Below are 18,958 nucleotides of genomic sequence, written 5' to 3' on the forward strand. Positions count from 1 at the left end.
CTGCCAACTAAGATTGGCAGTTAACGGCCAACAAGATGGCGGTTAATTTGCATATGTAGGCACAATGCAGGGAGGCGAAAGGGAAAGCAGGAAGAAGCCCCCTGCCACTGACAGTGATCGGAAACCCAGGGGGGAGCTAAGAGCTGGGGGGCAGGGCAAAGGCGGCCCTGGGGCCGCCTTTGCCCTGCCCCCCAGCCATGATCAGAGAATCAGGTGCCTTTGCTGCCCTGGCCAGTGATAGCAGGAAGTAGGGGTGGAGCCAGCGATGGGAGCTGGGCACGGTCGAAGCTGGAAGTCCCAGGAGCTAGGGGCCCCTTGCCTGGGCCTAAAGTGAAGCCCACAATTGTGGGGCCGCTGCAGCTGTGGGTCCCCGCTGCCCGGGCCGGACGCCTCAGCCAGAGGCATCCTGCAGAGGCAGGGGTGGAGCCCAAGAGATCTCGCCCCCCCCCTCACCCCCCGCTGCCACTGCAGGTCCCCGCTGCCCAGGCCGGACGCCTAGGCCAGAGGCATCAGGCCTGGGCAAGGGGCCAATCCAGTGATTGGAGGGTGATGGGGGTCAACACCTGAGGGCTCCCAGTATGTGAGAGGGGGCAGGCTGGGCTGAGGGACACTCCCCCCACACACACACCCAGTGCACGAATTTCGTGCACCGGGCCCCTAGTACTTTATAAACAGCCTTGATGTGCTACACACGTGCAAAAGGCACACAAAGTGGGTAAACTACTTTGCTTTAGGAGTATATATTGGTAAGCACTTAGTTACATTATTTTATCTTTGTAAAATGAGAACTGATTGAACAAACCTTTCAAACAGACCCACCAGACGATAAATATCACCATATGTTTGATTCACAGTACATTTGGGCATAAAAACTTCAATTACAGCTTTGTGTTTAGTATCAAAAAACCTTTTCTTGTGTGCGTGTTTTCGCTACAGATCCCTTGCTCTGGATTACATTTTGAAAACTGCCTATTATAGATAAAGCACCTTTCCAGGTACGCTTCTGAGAAACAGATGTATTTATGCACACAAAGGTGTGTGCACACATTTTCATGCACAAATGTCCATATGATGCCTGCGCCAGGCTCCCAGCACATGCCCACAGCGTGTGTGCGGCCGCGCACCCAGGTCCCTGCATAAACAGGCTGCCCTGAACACGCTGGAGCCCCACTGGCCTCCCCAGCAAAGTTTTTTGTTTTGTTCTGTTCTGTTTTGTTTTGTTTTTATTTTGAAATAGTTTTATTGGCTTATAAGACCTTTACATATTAAAAAATACCCCAGAACACTATGCAGTATTAAATCACAATTACATTTTTTTTACCAATTAAAACTACCCAGAATATACATTTTTAAGGGGAAAAAATCCTACAGAACTGAATTCTGAAATGACATTATGATTTAAATACTATGACAAAATAAATAATTCCTTATAACATTGATTCATTGCACAAAGCTGCCAGACACTTCCGAACGCATAAAAATTGTAGAGTACAAATGAACGCAATTCAACATTACACATTTAGCTGAAATAGCTGTGCCTCCACTTACGAAATCTCAAATTTCTGGCACAAAAAGTTGGGCTGTTTTAACTTTAACCAACTTCACAATTCATTTACTCTCTTTCTGGCCATTCCTATTTTTAAAAAAGAAGAAGAGGAAGAAAGAAAAGAAATTAACATCCTTCTGCTGTCAGAGCCTCAAAAAGTCAGCATCTCCTCTGCTTGAAGAAATCCACTCCTCTCCATTCTTCAGGCAGGTATTCCTGGTCCACAGGCTCACTGTACATGGGGTTGTATTGAGGAGGAAACTGGTCTTGCAAGGCGTGTCAGGCCATAAAAACTGTGAACAATGCACTGCCCTGGGTGGGGGGAGGTCGTTATGGCTGGCCCCAGGACAGATCATCAGATATGGACTGGGAACCCCCAACACCTGGGGGCCTTCCTATAAGCCCACAAAAGAGGGAGGAACCATATCAGCAAGACAAAGATCCCAGAAGGTTATAAAAAGTGAAGCCCTCTGCATGTTACTCACTCTGATTTGGAAATTATTCCCGGAGTCCACTAGTGTTAATAAACGGGGTCCTGCCCTGACTGGCTTGGCTCAGTGGATAGAGCGTTGGCCTGCGTACTGAAGGGTCCCAGGTTCAATTCCGGTCAAGGGCATGTACCTTGGTTGCAAGCACATCCCCAGTAGTGGGTGTGCAGGAGGCAGCTGATCGATGTTTCTCTTTCATAGATATTTCTAACTCTCTATCCCTCTCCCTTCCTCTCTGTAAAAAAAATCAATAAAATATATATTAAAAAATATAAATAAATAAATAAATAAATAAATAAATAAATAAATAAATGGGGTCCCTCCCTTTCTCTAAGAAGTGTCCACTAGTGTTAATAAACGGGGTCCCTTCCTTTCTCTAGGATGCGTGCTTGGTATTTCTTTGGTCTTCTGAAACATAATTTGCAGCCCTTGCCATAGCCCATGTCCTTCATGAGCCGGGTTGGCGAGTTCCTCAGGTGCAGTGGGATGGGGGCAGAGGCCCCTGGTGGTTCCTCGGGCAGGCTTTGATGTTGTTGTAGGTGCTGTACACCTCAATAGACTTTGAGGTTCTGGCAAAATAAACTACACACTGGGCCAGAAGCACCTCACATTCAGGCATGCCTATGAAGTGACAATCCTTGTAGGTGGCCAGTGCTTGTGCTAATGCGAATGGGTCTGTCAGACCTATGTCTTCACTGGCAAACCTCATCAGCCTCCTTGCCACATACAGTGGGTCCTCTCCTCCTTCTAGCATGCGTGCCAGCCAGTAGAAGGAGGCGTTGGGGTCTGAACCCTGCATCAACTTATGAAGAGCAGAGATGCAGTTGTAGTGCTCTTCTCCTGCTCGGTTATATAAAATATGAGACTTCTGGAGGCCTTCCTTCACATCATTCTTAGTGATCAAAACTACTGGGAGAATATGCTTGCCCATTCTTGTTACAAAACCTCTTCCTGGAGCTTAACCTGACTAGCACCACCAGCTGTAGTACATTCATTCCAATTTGGACTCCCCAGCAAAGTTAACCAACGATGCTACACCGGCTGCCCCCACCCCCACCCCCACCCTGTGCAGAGCCCTGGGCTGAGCGGCTCGGGTGGGTGTGGACTGTGTGGCCCCAGGCCCCAGGCCCTGTGGGGGTGGAGAGGTTCAAGCTGCAGCTGGTGACACCTGATGACCTGGGGCATACCTGGCACCCCAGCCTCGCTGACTCCACAGGCCACTGTACCTCCGCAGTCCTCCGTAGCCCTCCGGCTCCGACCAGTGCAGTCTGTCCAGCATGGTCCATCCATCTGCACGCCCCCGAGGCCATCCAGCCACATGTGCTCGGGCAGCTCCCGCCTGGCCACACGCACTCCAGCTGCTCCAGCCCAGACTCTGCTTTCCTGTGCCTGGCGGCAGACCCAGTGCGCCTGCTTGGAGCTGCGCCTTGGTGATTGCACTTAGAGAAGCTTCCCTTTATTTTTAAAAGACTGCACTGCACATGCCCAACCCTCAGCGCCACCCTGGCCTGGGTGAGGGGCCGCCAGTGGTTTGAAGGTTGGCAGCACCCCTGATCATGGTGGGAGTCCCCTCTGGGGCATTGGACCAGCCTGGGCTAGAGGCCACCAGCATTTTGAAGGCTGGCCTCGCCCCTGTTCCAGGCGGGGTCCCCTTATGGTGACCAGTCATCTGTCTGGTTGTGACAGCCCTAGGCTATTATTAGTATACTAGAGGCCTGGTGCACAAAAATTTGTTCACTGGTGGGGGAGGCAGGGTGGGGGGTGTCCCTCAGCCCGACTTGTGCCCTCTCACAGTCTGGGACCCCTCGGGAGATAACCACCTGCTGGCTTAGGCCCACTCCCCAGATGGCAGTTGGCAAGCCAGATCCCTCAGTGCCTGCCCCGCCTCCCCGGGTCGCGCACATGGCAGGGCCAATCCGGGGCTTGGGGCGCCGCCCCGGGGTTGGGTCGCACATGGGACGCCCAGGCGGGCCGGCTGATCACTGCTGCCCTGCCTGGCCACCCCGGGTCAGGTCACACAAGGGAAGCCTGGATGGAGGCCGGGCGGGCTGGCCAATCGTTGCTGCACCATCCGGCCGCCCCGGGTCAGGTCGCACACAGACGCTCGCCGCCCTGGGTCGCAGATAGCAGGCCCGGATGGCTGCAGGGCAGGTGGGATGGTGCTGTCCCGCCCTGCCTGCAGTATGCAAATTAGCTGCCATCTTTGTTGGCGGTTGATTTGCATATTGCTCTGATTAGCCAATGGGAGGCATTGTGAAGGTACGGTCAATTACCATGTTTGTCTATTATTAGATAGGATATATTTAAAGCTGATCTCAGATGAAGTATTGCAACCATAATCCCAAGAAATCATTCAGTTTAGCACAGCGAGTTCCTGCAAGATGTCAGAGCAAGTGAGAAATCATCCCAAAGTAAAAAGTGATGGTTCATCATCTTTTACAGGTGAGAGGAAAACATCAAGGAGCAAAATACAACCTCATTAAATTGATGGATATCTTCACAACTTTAATTGACAAAATCCAGAGGGCTCAATTTCCTGATTTGAGGAGTCTATTTTCAAGGTGACTGTCAAGGTAAATAAGAGCTTTCAGGCTTATCTCTGCCATGGACCATGATCTCCAGTCCTTCAATGGGAATCTCCTTCTCCTTTATTGCTTTCTGAACATACTGCTGGTAGCGCTTGAAGAGGTTGGTGCACGGGTCCCCAGAGCTGTCCCTCTGAGGAACTTCTCGGCAAACCTGTGATTAAAGCACTCATCATACTGGCGCTTCATGTCAGTGCAACCCTCCCCTATGCTGTTCATGGCGGTGGCCTAATTGTTCATTTTTAACCATTAAATATTTGCTGCAGAAATTTACCTGAAGAGATTTCACGCATCTCTAGTAATTTAAATTTTGCTTGGAATCATAATAACTATCTGATATTCTAGATAACCCTAAAATGAATGAGCTTATCTGTCAATGAGAAGGCATGTGTGCATCCTTCAATCAATTTTGGAAGGCTTAAAAAAAAGATATAAATACTTGTAAAAAAAGAGCTGCGATATGATCATCATAAAAAAAAATCATTGGAAAAATATCCTCAGGTGAGGATCAACAAAAACAAAAAAGCAAAAACAAAAAACTCACAGAACTGTACACGAAGATGCATGAATTTTACTACATGTGAATTATACCTTAATGAAAATATTTAAATTGAAAAGAAAAGATTTTTAAAAATGAATAAAATCTAACACAGAGAAAACAAACAAACAAAAAAAGATGTAGAAGGAGTGTTTGAGTCAGGAAGTTAGCCCGAATGAACTGCCATCGTTCACTGCTTCTCTGGTTGTGGGTCCCAAGAAAGGAGGTTGAAAGTATCAGAAGGTGCCTCTAGACATGGAAGGAAAGCCCCACTTAATGAGAAGGGAAATAAGGTGACCTAAGTAATGGCACCATATGTTACCAGTGATGTTGGCACCAAAACAGCACCAGTTACCAGCAAGTTGTACCTCGGTTCTTGAGTTTGGCAAAGAAATAATTCAGAGCCAGAAAATCAGAATTATAAGAGAAAGTTTATTTATAAAGTTACAGAGGTAGTAGAAGTGAGCCAGCTTGGCTGTATAGGCTAAGGAAACAAGTTACAGAGGTATAAGAAGGACCCTTATAGCTTAGGAGAGTGAAAGGCAAATGTAACATACCTGGGGGGAGAATGAGGGGGATGGGAAATGTGTGGCATGCTTCCCCAGAGGGATATTTTGAGCTGGGTCCTTAGCCTTGAGGGTTTTAAAGGCTGGGAGTTTAGGGGAGCTAAATAGACTATTCATCAGCTTTATGCTGATGCCCCAAAATGAAATTTATTTCCCTGACTTTATCTGTCCTTGCGTGTAGTTTGCACCAGTGGCACTAATTGGATTTCTGCTATCTATGTCCCTGAGTAGAGTTATTTAAGCTATTTACTATATGGTTTGGGAGGAGAAATGTAAACCATTTACTCTTAAGTGTCCTTGGTTAGGGAGGACAGGATTCTGTTGTTATTTACTAGATGGCTAATCTGCTTGGTCATTTAACTATCTGTCTCAGTTTCCCTATTCCACTTGTCCTGGCTTACTAGCCTGTCTCATTTCCATTGACCTATTTTCAATTTTACTTATTCTAGCTGCATTGAGTCTACTAATGAGCCCATCTAAGACATTATTTTATTTATTTATGCATTTATTTATTTATTTATTTATTTATTTATTTATTTATTTATTTTACTCACCCAAGGATATGTTTATTTGAGAGAGAGAGAGAGAGAGAGAGAGAGAGAGACATCAATGTGAGAGAGAAATATCAACTGGTTGCCTGCTGTATGCACCTAGACCAGGGATCAAACCCACAACCTAGGTATGTACTCTGAGCAGGAATCGAACCCACAATGTTTTGGTGCAGGGCATGACCCTTCACTTACTTAGCCACCTGACCAGTGAAAAACATTCTTTATTTCTATTAAAGTATTTTTTTATTTCTAGCATTTAGGTTTTTTTTTTTGAAAGATTCCATCCATCTGCTTATATTATCTGTCTTTTTTTTTAATATTGTCTACTTTTTCCATTAGAACCTTCAACATATTAACCATAGTTTTTTTTTCAGTTCTCCATCTAATAATTCCAAAATTTCTGTCATATCTGAATCTGGTTCTGAAGCTTGCTTTGGTTCTTCAGACTATATTTTATCATGCCTTTTATCACACCTTGCAATTTTTTCTTAAAATCTGCATACAATGAATCAGGTAAAAAATGACTATAAATAGAGCCTTATTGTGATGATTTATGTTAATCTAGATAAGAGTTGTACTGTATTTAATATTTTTTACAGCCTCAATTTCTTTAGTGTCCTTGTTTTTATTTACCCTCTTAGATTTGTGGCTTCCTTATATTCTGATACTCAGAAAGAGTCTGGGTTTTGCAGATATTTCAGTTGTAAGCCACTGTTACAACCAGTTTTATGAGCCACCATGATGTGGTGGTAGATTTTTGAGGGAGAATGTTCTTTAATTTTCCAGTAAGTTTCAGTCTTTTAGTGACTGAGGGCTGTGGCCTTTCCAAAAGTTTCTGTTCCTCCATAGTGGTATAGTTTTTGCCCTCTGCCCCCTGTTCTCTTTCCTAGTTGCATCATTCTTAATTTATTTTCTTGAAGACTTGTTCCCATGTTGACTATGCCTTACCCCTACCTTAGGTGAGAAAGAAAGGTTCATAAATATTTTCCCTCATTTGGAATAAGATTTCAGAACTGTACTTTGGAGGGTAGGTTTTTGTTTCCATTATATAAACGTCTCATAATGGCCAGATTAAGCAAGTAGGACAGAGTATAAAGTGTTGGGGTAGAAGGAGATAATTATATAGCCTGTGGTATTCTTAAGATATCACAATTTCACTATCAATGATGCTATTGTAGTCACCCCCCACTAGGTACACGTTATGTATTTCTGTCATTTAATTAAATTAAGAATAATTAAGAGCATGATCAATTCCCCAATAACCTTCAATTTCTTTTCTTTTGTTAATCCTCACTCAAAGATATTTTTCCATTGAGTTTTAGAGAGAGTGGGAGGGAGGGAGAGGGATAGAAAGAGAGAAACATCAATGTGAGAGAGACACATCAATTGGTTGCCTCTGGCATGTGCCCTGAGCTGGGGACCAAGCCTGCAACTGAGGTATGTGTCCTTGACCATAATCAAAGCTGTAACCCTTCAGTCTTCAGGTTGACATTCTATCCACTAAGCCAATATGACTAGGGCAACCCTTCAATTTCCTAAGGAAAACATCTAAGTATCAAGGAAGATAATTTAATTTGTGTCTATTTCAGTCTATTTTGGATCTACACAAGTTGGTAAAAATTAACATTGAGTCTAACAGGTTCTGCTCTAAGATAGCCAGGTGGCGTTGCTTGTCACACTGCACATTTTTCAGTTTCATTTTTCTAAAAAAATCAATCTGATAGAGCAGAAATTATTCCTAACCAAGCAGGTTTTATTACTAACTTCTACATGGCTTTGGAGAACCACTTTGTTCATTTATGGGCCTCAGATTTCCTATATGAACAATGAATAGATCAGGCGAGAATCATTTCTAAGGGCCTCTATTTCTCCTTCAAATCTTATATGATTCTTCCAAATTTCTCTCCCTAAGGCTAGCACAGTGCTGGACACCAACTAAGTACATGAACACAGAAGGACCAAAATCAGCATTTCTTTCTGAGTGCTGGAATAAAATTTCTAAGGACAAAATAGTCAATAATTTGGTAACCATCCTTATGTTAAAGTTCTTTGATGAGTTTTGAATATGAGATTATTTTTTTAATTTTGTTTTATTGTTTAAAGTATTACAAAGAGTATTACCTATGTTTCCTCCCCGCCCCCGACCTTCCTTTGGCCTCCCCTACCCCCAGTTTCTTGTGCCCATTATGCATGCTTATATGCATGCATACAAGTCCTTCGGTTGATCTCTTACCCCTGCCCCCCCACCATCCCTGGCCTTCCTGCTGTAGTTTGACATTCTGTTCAATGCTGCTCTGCCTCTGTATCTATTTTTGTTCATCAGTTTATAATGGTCTTTATTATCCATAAATGAGTGAGATCATGTGGTATTTTTCTGTCATTGACTGGCTTATTTCACTTAGCATAATGCTCTCCAGTTCCAACCATGCCGTTGCAAATGGTAAGAATTCCTTCTTTTTTACAGCAGCATAGTATTCCATTGTGTAGATGTACCACAGTTTTCTAATCCATTCATCTGCTGATGGGCACTTAGGCTGTTTCCAAATCTTAGCTATGGTAAATTGTGGTGCTATGAACATAGGGATGCATACATCCTTTCTGATTGGTGTTTCTAGTTTCTTGGGATATATTCCTAGAAGTGAGATCACTGGGTCAGATGAGAGTTCCATTTTTAACTTTTTGAGGACACTCCATACTGTTCTCCACAGTGGCTGTACCAGTCTGCATTCCCACCAGCAGTGCACGAGTGTTCCTTTTTCTCCGCATCCTCTCCAGCACTTAAAAGATATGTGTAGATGTCAATATTTAGGCCATAACATTTGGTCTATTCATCTACTTACCTCTCACTGCCCTGTAGTATCATGGAAGTATAGCATTACCTACCTTCTGCCTAAAACTCTTGTCTGCTGTTCCTGGTGTTCATCATTTATTACTTTGAATTTCTGCCCATATTCTTCCTCTTGGCCTTAATATCTTTTTTTAAAATTCTTTATTGTTTAAAGTATTACATATGTCTCCTTTTTATCCCATTGACCTCTTCTTTTTTGTTCCCATGGCCCCAGCACATGCCTTCACCCCTCTACTGTCTGTGTCCATGGCTTATACTTATATGCATGCATACAAGTCCTTTGGCTGATCTCTCACACTCCTCCCCCCTTGCCCTCCCCGCCCCCCCACCCCCCAGCTTCCTTCTGAGGTTGGATGGTCTGTTCAATGCTTCTTTGTCTCTGGATCTATTTTAGTTCACCAGTTTATGTCATTCATTATATTACACAAATAAGTGTGATCATGTGATATTTACCTTTCTCTGACTGGCTTATTTCATTTACCATAATGCTCTCCAGGTCCATCCACGCTGCTGCAAATGGTAAGCATTCCTTTTTTTATAGCAGCATAGTATTTCATTGTGTAGATATACCACAGATTTTTAATCCAGTAATCTGCTGATGGGCACTTAGGCTGATTGCAAATCTTAGCTATTATAAATTATGCTGTTATGAACATAGGGGTACATGTATCCTTTCTGATTGGTGTTTCTCGTTTCTTGGGATATAGTCCTAAAAGTTGGATCACTGGGTCAAATGGAAGTTCCATTTTAAAATTTTTGAGGAAACTCCATACTGTCTTCCACAGTGGCTGCACCAGTCTGCATTCCCACCTACAGTGCACTAGGGTTCCTTTTTCTTCACATCCTCACCAGCACTTGTCATTTCTCAATTTGTTGATGATAGCCATTCTGACAGGTGTAAGATGGTACCTCATTGTTGTTGTTATTTGCATCTCTCTGATGATTACTGACTTTGACCATGTTTTCATATGTCTCTTGGCCTTCTGCATGTCCTCTTTCTAAAGAGGTCTATTTAGGTCCTTTGTCCATTTTTTTATTGGATTGTTTATCTTCCTTTTGTTAAGTTGTATGAATTTCTTATAAATTTTAGAGATTAAACTGTTATCAGAGATAACATTGGCAAATAAGTTCTCCCATGCAGTGGGCTTTCTTGTTGTTTTGTTGATTGTTTCTCTTGCTGTGAAGAAGCTTTTTATTTTGATGTAGTCCCATTAGTTGATTTTCTCCTTAGTTTCCATTGTCCTAGGAACTGTATCTGTAAAGATATTACTAACTACATATGTCTGATATGCTTATGGATTCTTGTAAGATTTTTATGGTTTCCCATGTTACGTTTAAGTCTTTTATCCATTTTGAGTTTATTTTTTGTGAACGGTGTAAGTTAGTAGTCTAGTTTCATTTTTTTGCATGTATCTGTCCAATTTTCCCTACACCATTTATTGAAGAGATTGTCTTGATTCCATTGTATGTTCTTGCCTCCTTTGTCAAATATTAATTGAGCATAATGGCTTGTGTCTATTTCTGGGTTCTCTGTTCTGTTCCATTGGTATATATGTCTGTTCTTGTGCCAGTACCAGGAAGTTTTGAGAACAGTGGCTGTGTAGTATAGCTTAACATCTGGTAAAGTGATCCTTCTAATTTTCTTCTTTCTCAGGTTTGCTGAGGTCTTTTATTTTTTATTATTCCATTTGAATTTTTGGAGAGTTTGTTCTAGGTCTGTGAAATATGCTGTTGGTATTTTAATGGTGATTTTATTGATTCTATAGATTGCTTTGAGTAGTATGGATATTTTAGTGATGTTGATTCTACCAATCCATGAACCATGGTATATTATTCCATTTGCTTATATTATCTTCCTCTATCTCTTTTTTCAATGTCCTGTAGATTTCTGAGTACAGGTCTTTTACCTCCTTAGTTAAGTTTATTCCTAGATATTGTAATTTTTTGTTGCAATGGTAAATGGGATAGTTTTTTTTTTTTTTTTTTTTTTTTTTTAGTTTCTCTTTATGTGTGTTCATTGTTGGTGTATAAAAAAGTCATAGATTTCTGGGTGTTAATTTTATATCCTGCTACATTGCCAAATTCATTTATTAAGTCTAGTAGTTTTTTGGTGGAGTCTTTAGGGTTTTCTATGTTCAAGATCATGTCAACTGCAAATGGTGACAGTTTTACTTCTTTTCCAATTTGGATGCTTTCTTATTTCTTCTTGTCTGATCACTATGGCTAGCACTTCCAGGTCTATATCAAACAGGAGTGGTGAAAGTGGGCATCTATGTCTTGTTCCTGTTCTTAGGGGAAATGGATTTAGCTTTTGCCCATTGAGTATGATGTTGGATGTAGGTTTGTCATATAAGGTTTTTACTATGTTGAGGTATGAGTCCTCTATCCCCACTTTGCTGAGAGATTTTATCAAGAGAGGGTGTCGGATTTTGTCAAATGCTTTTTTCTGCATCTATTGACATGATTATGTGATTTTTATCTCTCAATTTGTTTATGTAATGTATCATGTTTTTTATTTATTTATTTATTTATTTTTTTGATGTATCATGTTTTTTGATTTGTGGATATTGTACCATCCTTGCATCCCCGGAATAAACCCACTTGGTCATGGTGTATGATCTTTCTAATGTAATGGTGGATCCAATTTGCTAGAATTTTGTTGAGGATTTTAGCATTTATGTTCATCAGGGATATTGGCCTGTAACTTTCTTTGTAGTGTATTTAACTGGTTTTGGGATTAGGGTAATGCTGGCTTCATAGACAGAGTTTGGAAGTCCTCTTTCACTTGAATATTTTGGAATTGTCTGATGAGGATAGTTTTTAGTTCTTCTTTGAATGTTTGGTACAAATTCCCTGTGAAGCCATCTGGTCCAGGGCTTTTGTTTGGTGGGAGGTTTTTTTGGTTACTGTTTTAGTTTCATTAGTAGTTATTGGCTTATTCAGGTTTTTTTATTCTTTCTAATTGAATTTTTGAAGATTATGTTTTTCTAGGAATATGTCCATTTTGTCCAGTTTGTTTGAGTAGAGTTGTTCATAGTGGTTTTTTTGTTTTGTTTTGTTTTTTTTACAATAACTTATATGTCTGTGGAGTCAGTTGTTACTTCACCTCTTTCATTTCTGATTTTGTTTATTTGGGTTCTTTCTCATCATTTCTTGGTGGGCCTGGCTAGAAGTTCATCAATCTTTTTTATTTTATTTATTTTTATTTATTAAGTTATTACATATGTGTCCTTATCCCCATGTAACCCCCTATCATCCCCACTGATGCCCTCACCTCCCTGTTGTCTGTGTCCATTTGTTAGGCCTATATTCTTGCATATAAGTCCTTTGGGTATTCTCTCCCCCTTACCCCCACCCTCTGAGGTTTGACGGTCGGATCGATGCTTCTCTGTCTCTGGATCTGTTTTTGTTCATCAGTTTATGTTGTTCATTATATTCCACAAATGAGTGAGATCATGTGGTATTTATCTTTCTTTGTTTGGCTTATTTCACTTAGCATAATGCTTTCCAGTTCCATCCATGCTGTTGCAAGTGATAAGAACGCCTTCTTTTTACTGTAGCGTAGTATTCCATTGTGTAGATTTACCACAGCTTTCTAATCCACTCATCTGCTGATGGGCACTTAGGGTGTTTCCAAATCTTAGCTATGGTGAACTGTGTTGCTATGAACATAGGGGTGCATATATCCTTTCTAATTGGTGTTTCTAGTTTCTTGGGATATATTCCTAGAAGTGGGATCACTGGGTCAAATGGGAGTTACATTTTTAGTTTTTTGAGGAAACTCTATACTGTTCTCCATAGTGGTTGCACCAGTCTTCATTCCACCAGCAGTGCATGAGAGTTCCCTTTTCTCCACATTCTCGCCAGCACTGGTCGTTTGTTAATCTTGTTTATCTTTTCAAAGAATGGCTCTTGTTTTTATTGATCTTTTGTATTGTTTTTTGTGTGTTTTTTTAAATTAAATCTTTATTGTTCGGATTATTACATTTGTTCCTCTTTTTTCCCCCATAACTCCCCTCCTCCCAGTTCCCGCCCCACCCTCAGCCCTCACTCCCCACCCACTGTCCTCATCCATAGGTGCACAATTTTTGTCCAGTCTCTTCCCGCATCTCCCACACCCCTTTCCCCCCCCCAAGAATAGTCAGTCCATTCCCTTTCTATGTCCCTGATTTTATTATAATCACCAGTTCATTCTGTTCATCAGATTATTTATTCACTTGATTCTTAGATTCACTTGTTGATAGATGCATATTTGTTGTTCATAATTTGTATCTTTACCTTTTTCTTCCTCTTACTCTTCTTAAAGGATACCTTTCAGCATTTCATATAATCCTGGTTTGGTGGTGATGAACTCCTTTAGCTTTTCCTTATCTGTGAAGCTCTTTATCTGACCTTCAATTCTGAATGATAGCTTTGCTGGATAAAGTAATCTTGGTTGTAGGTTCTTGGTATTCATCACTTTGAATATTTCTTGCCACTCCCTTCTGGCCTGCAAAGTTTCTGTTGAGAAATCAGCTGACAGTCGTATGGGTATTCCCTTGTAGGTAACTGAGTTTCTTTCTCTTGCTGCTTTTAAGATTCTCTCTTTGTCTTTTGCTCTTGGCATTTTAATTATGATGTGTCTTGGTGTGGTCCTCTTTGGATTCCTTTTGTTTGGGGTTCTCCGCGCTTCTTGGACCTGTAAGTCCATTTCTTTCACCAGGTGGGGGAAGTTTTCTGTCATTATTTCTTCAAATAGGTTTTCAATATCTTGCTTTCTCTCATCTTCTGGCACCCCTATAATTCTGATGTTGGTACGCTTGAAGCTGTCCCAGAGGCTCCTTACACTATCCTCGCATTTTTGGATTCTTTTTTCATTCCGCCCCTCCGGTTGGGTGTTTTTTGCTTCCTCGCATTTCAAATCATTGACTTGATTCTTGCGCTCCTCTGGTCTGCTGTCGGGAGTCTGTATAATATTCGTTATTTCAGTCCGTGTATGCTTAATTTCTAGTTGGTTCCCCAATATAACATCGAAGGTCTCATTAGTTTTCTTGTAGATCTCATTAAGTTTATCGGCGGCTTCTAAATAGTTCTTGAGAGACCTTAAAAGTGTGGTTCTGAACTCTATATCTTCCATTGACAATTTTGTCCTGTTTCTTTGTCTCCGCATTTTGTTATGCTTTCTTGGTGCACCCCCTAGTGGTCTTTGTGCGCAGTTTTGTAGTTAAGCCTTGATTGTTGTAGCTAATACCAGGGAGGGTTTGACCTCCAGGCCAAGTGGCTGTGAGAATCAGCTGTGTCTGCAGTGAGAGAACTTCTGTCCTCCAGGGAGGTGCTAATCTAGCCTTTGCCTGAGGCTATCAGGCAAATGCCTCTGTGCAGGGCGGGTCGCACAGGATCAACAAGGTGGGCTGGAGAGAGCAGTTATGGCGGCTCTCAGTCCTGTCCCCAGGGGCTCTGCCTCTCTGAGTCCCAGAAACTGCTGCAAACCTCAGAGAGAAAGCTTCACTCCCTCCGACCGAGGCCAGACAGTCCCGCTTCTCCCGTTTGAGTCTGGGTCCCTAAAGACTCGCCCAGATCTGGAGCTCAGAGTCTGCAACTCCCTCCCGATTGAAAACGCCAACCACGCCCTCCGCTGCCAGCCCGCTCCTCGCACTCCGCACCTCAGAATTTGACTTCAGCACTGCGCCTCCTCTGAGTGTCCGTATGCGTTTCTCTTTCCTCCTAGTTGTAGGACTTCCACTCAGCCAGCGTTCCTGTGGTTCTGGGTGATGTCCGTTTGGTCTTTTAGTTTCACTTTTGAAGTAGTTGTTCAAGGTAGCAAACTCCGGCGTTAACCTATGCCGCCATCTTGGATTTTTGTCTCTAAGTCAGTGATGGTGAACCTTTTGAGCTAGGCATGTCAGCATTTTGAAAAACCCTAACTTAACTCTGGTGCCATGTCACATATATAAATTTTTTGATATTTGCAACCATAGTAAAACAAAGATTTATATTTTGGATATTTATTTTATATATTTAAATGCCATTTAACAGAGAAAAATCAACCAAAAAAGTGAGTTCGCGTGTCACCTCTGACCTGCGTGTCATAGGTTTGCCATCACAGCTTTAAGTTGTTTATTTCCACTCTGATATTTGTTATTTCCTTCCTTCTGCTTACTCTGCTTTCTTTTTGATTCTTTAAGTTGCAGGGTTAGAGAATTAATTACCATTTTTTCTTTTCCTTTTTTTAAAAATCTTTGATCCTCATTTTTTTTTAGATTTTTTAAAGATTTTTTCCCTTTATTGATTAAGGTATTACAAATGTGTTCTTATCGTCCCATTGTCCCCCCATCTCTCCACTCACTCTGAGGACTGCTTTCACTGTGTCCCATAGATTTTGGATTGTTTTGTTTTCATTGTCAGTTATTTCCAGGATGGTTTTCATTTCTTCTTTGATCTCTTCGGTAACCCAATCATTGTTTAATAGCATGCTATTTAGTCTCCAAGTGCTTGATTTTTTTCATTGCTTTTATTGTAGTTGATTTCTAATTTTATGCTGTTGTGATTTGAGAAGATGCTTGATATGATTTCTATCTTCTTGAATTTGAAGATACTTTGCCTGTGTCCCAATATGTGATCTATCTTTGAAAATGTCCTTGTGTGCACTTGAGAAGAATATATAATCTGTTGCTTTGGGAAGAAATGTTCTGAAGATGTCAATTAATTCCATCTGATCTAATGAGACATTTAGGATTGATGTTTCTTTGCTGAATTTTTCGTTTAGAGGATTTATACAGTGGTGTCAATGGGGTATTAAGGTCCCTTGCTATGGTTGTATTGCTACTGATCTCTCCCTTGGTATCTTCCCAAAGTGTTTTCTTTGTTGTCATTGTTTTTTTATGTATTTAGGTGCTCCTGTATTGGGTGTATATATGTTTACCAGAGTTATATCCTCTTGTTGAATTGCTCCCTTTAGTATTATGAAGTGGCCCTCCTTATCTCTTGTTATGACCTTTACTATAAGGTCTATTTTGTCCCATCCCTATCAGTCTGTGTGAGTCCTTTGTTCTGAGATTTGTCTCTTGTAGACGGAAGATATATGGATGATATTTTCTTATCCATTCAGGTACCCTCTGTGTTTTGATTAGAGCATTACTCCATTTACATTTAAGGTTATTATTGATAGGTACTTGTTTGTAGCCATTTTTATTCTTTATGCCCGTGTTCCTTCTTCACTTCCTATTTCTTCTTTTTACAGCAGTCCCTTTAGCATTTGTCGCATTGCTGGCTTGGTGGTAATAAATTCCCTTAGCCTTTTTTTGTCTGTGAAGCTCCTGATTTCACCTTCAATTTTGAATGATAGCTTTGCTGGGTATAGATAGTATTCTTGGGTTCATTCCCTTGCTTTGCATCACTTTGTATATTTCATTCCATTCCATTCTGACCTTATGTGTTTCTGTTGAGAAATCAATTGATAGTCTAATGGGAGATCCCTTATAGGTAACTTTCTGCCTCTTTCTGGCAGCCTTTATGATTCTTACTTTATTGTTGATGTTTGCCAATTTAATTATGATGTGTCTTGGTGTTGTCGGTCTTTTTGGATTCATCTTTATTGGGATTCTGTGTGCTTCTTAGACTTGTGTGACTTTTTTCTTCCCCAAAGCAGGGAAGTTTTCTGTCATTATTTCTTTAAACAGGTTTTCTATTCCTTACTCAGCTTCCTGTCCTTCTGGCACCTCTATTATGCAGATGTTGTTTCATTTCGTGTTGTCCCAAAGCTCCCTTAGGCTCTCCTGCTTTTTAAGTTTTTTTTCCAGTTGCTGTTCTGCTTGGGTGTTTTTTCTACCTTGTCATTTAACTCACTGATGCTGTCCTCAGCTCCTTCTACCCTACTGTTGAAGGTTACCATTGCATTATTTTTTTTTTATTTCTGCTATGTCATTCTTCATCTTTTCTTCACTCCTTTTCATGTTGCTGCAATTCTAATTCAGCTCCTTATAATTCTCATTGAGCTGTGTGTATTTGTCACTCAGACATTTAAACATCCTTATAGCCATTACTCTGAATTCTTTCTGTGACATATTACTTTCCTCCATTTCATTTAATTTCCATTCTGATGATACCTCATTTTCTTTCCTTTAGGGATTATTTCTTTGTCTCCCCATTTTTGCTATAACATTTTAATTGTTTCTATGTCTTAGATCCAACTACTTTGCTACCCAGGTTCTTTTGGGATGGTACTGTATAGTTGGTGATTTTTGGTTCCCAATGGTGCAGTGTATCAGATCTCCTGAGCTTGGTGTTAGTGGAGCTCCTTACTTGAGCTATTGGGGTTCTCCTGATGTTTGGGTCTTGAATGTTAGTTTCTCATTTGTGGATGAACACTCATCAAGGGTTGTCTGACAATGTGACTCACTCCTGGACTCATTGTGCAAGCTGTTCTGAATATGCTCGTGGTTCTGGCTCTTGTGGAAAGGATTGCCTGAGGTCTCACTGGCATGCACTCATTGTGAGATTCTGGAGCCCACGACCTGGGAGGAAGGGGTTTAGGGGCCTGAGGCTCAGGTAGTGAGACTCTGGCCAGTGTTGTCTGACTCTTTCTGGGGTAGCATCTCTCTGCAAATCACTGCAAAGTCCTATAGCCTGTGATGGTGGGATACAGCTGCCTGTAGTCTGAGGATGAGGCAGTGGGACTCTGGCCAGGGTGATTTCACTCTGCAAATAGCCAGGAGGTCCAGAAGCCAGTGGCTGGGGATGCGGGACTCTCAGAGTCTGTGGCTGAAACAGTGACCTTGTCCGGGTAGGCAAGCCCTCAGTAGCTCACCAAGGTGCCCAGAAACCTGCAGCCCAGGAGGGGGAAGTTGTGGATTCCGCTGAGGGAGGCATACACCCTTGGTTGGAAAGGTGTGTTCCCAGCAGCAGCTCACAGAGGGGCCCAGGAGCTGTCTGCCTGGGTGATGAGTTCACCAGGCCCGCTGCTGTAGTGGTGTGACCACAGTGTCTAGAAGCCCATAGCTGGGGAAGGGAGAGTTGTGGTTTCTGCTGAGGGACTCGTGCACCCTTGTTTGGATTGGTGCACACCCAGCAGCATCTCACAGAGGGTCTCAGGAGCCACCTGCTGGGGCAGTGGGATCATGGGGCCCATGAGCTGGAGCAGTATGACCACAGTGTCCATATGCCAGCTGACAGGGAGTGGGGAGTCATGGTTTCTGTTGGGTGAGCTGTGTGCCCTTGGAAGTGGACAACCTGGGGTCTTCAGGTCTGCGGGTTAGGCAGCATGACTTTGGCTGGAGTGGCTTCATTGTCCCAGGGAGTGTCCAAGGCCAGTCTGGGTAGTGGTGAGGCTGGGTTCCTAGTGGAGGCCGCTCTCCACTTCAAGAAGGCGTGGACTCCATGCCCAAGCCCTGCAGCCCAGGGAGTGCCCACAGCATTGGCAGGGGCTCCCCATTCAGGAGAGTCTGATCTGCCAGCCTCTGATACTCCTGCAGGATATAACTGTCTCTCAGTCATGCATGAACACACCACACATGTCCACACACCCCCCTTTCACTCTGTCACTCACACACAACCTTCCCCTCATTGCCATCCTGTCAGCTACCATCTTGTGAATCCCTGGCCTTAATCTTTAAGACTGATTGTTTATTTGGAATTCTGAGAAACTTTTACATTCAACTATTTTCAAAATATGGCCCCTCCACTTGACATTCCCAATACATTGTCACCTATGGCAAGAGAAACCCTCATCAGCCTTTAGCACAGGTTCACTGATACCAACCAATGATATACCTGAATGATTTCATGATTGACCTGAATGATTCCTTGATTGTAACAGGGTGTCAGGAGTACAGGTGTGTCCTAAACCAAACAAAACCCAG

The 18,958-nt window shown here is 42.2% G+C and overlaps 1 pseudogene across 1 annotated transcript; it reads right to left on the reverse strand.

Annotated features, from left to right (window-relative positions):
• Positions 1 to 4,602: 4,602 nt before the first annotated feature.
• Positions 4,603 to 4,838, reverse strand: LOC308511669 (TP53-regulated inhibitor of apoptosis 1-like; annotated as a pseudogene). The gene has a single exon. The product of its transcript is annotated as a TP53-regulated inhibitor of apoptosis 1-like (transcript).
• Positions 4,839 to 18,958: the final 14,120 nt, after the last annotated feature.

The sequence above is a fragment of the Myotis nattereri genome (genome assembly GCF_964212035.1).
Source record: "Myotis nattereri genome assembly, chromosome: X".
NCBI lineage: Eukaryota > Metazoa > Chordata > Mammalia > Chiroptera > Vespertilionidae > Myotis > Myotis nattereri.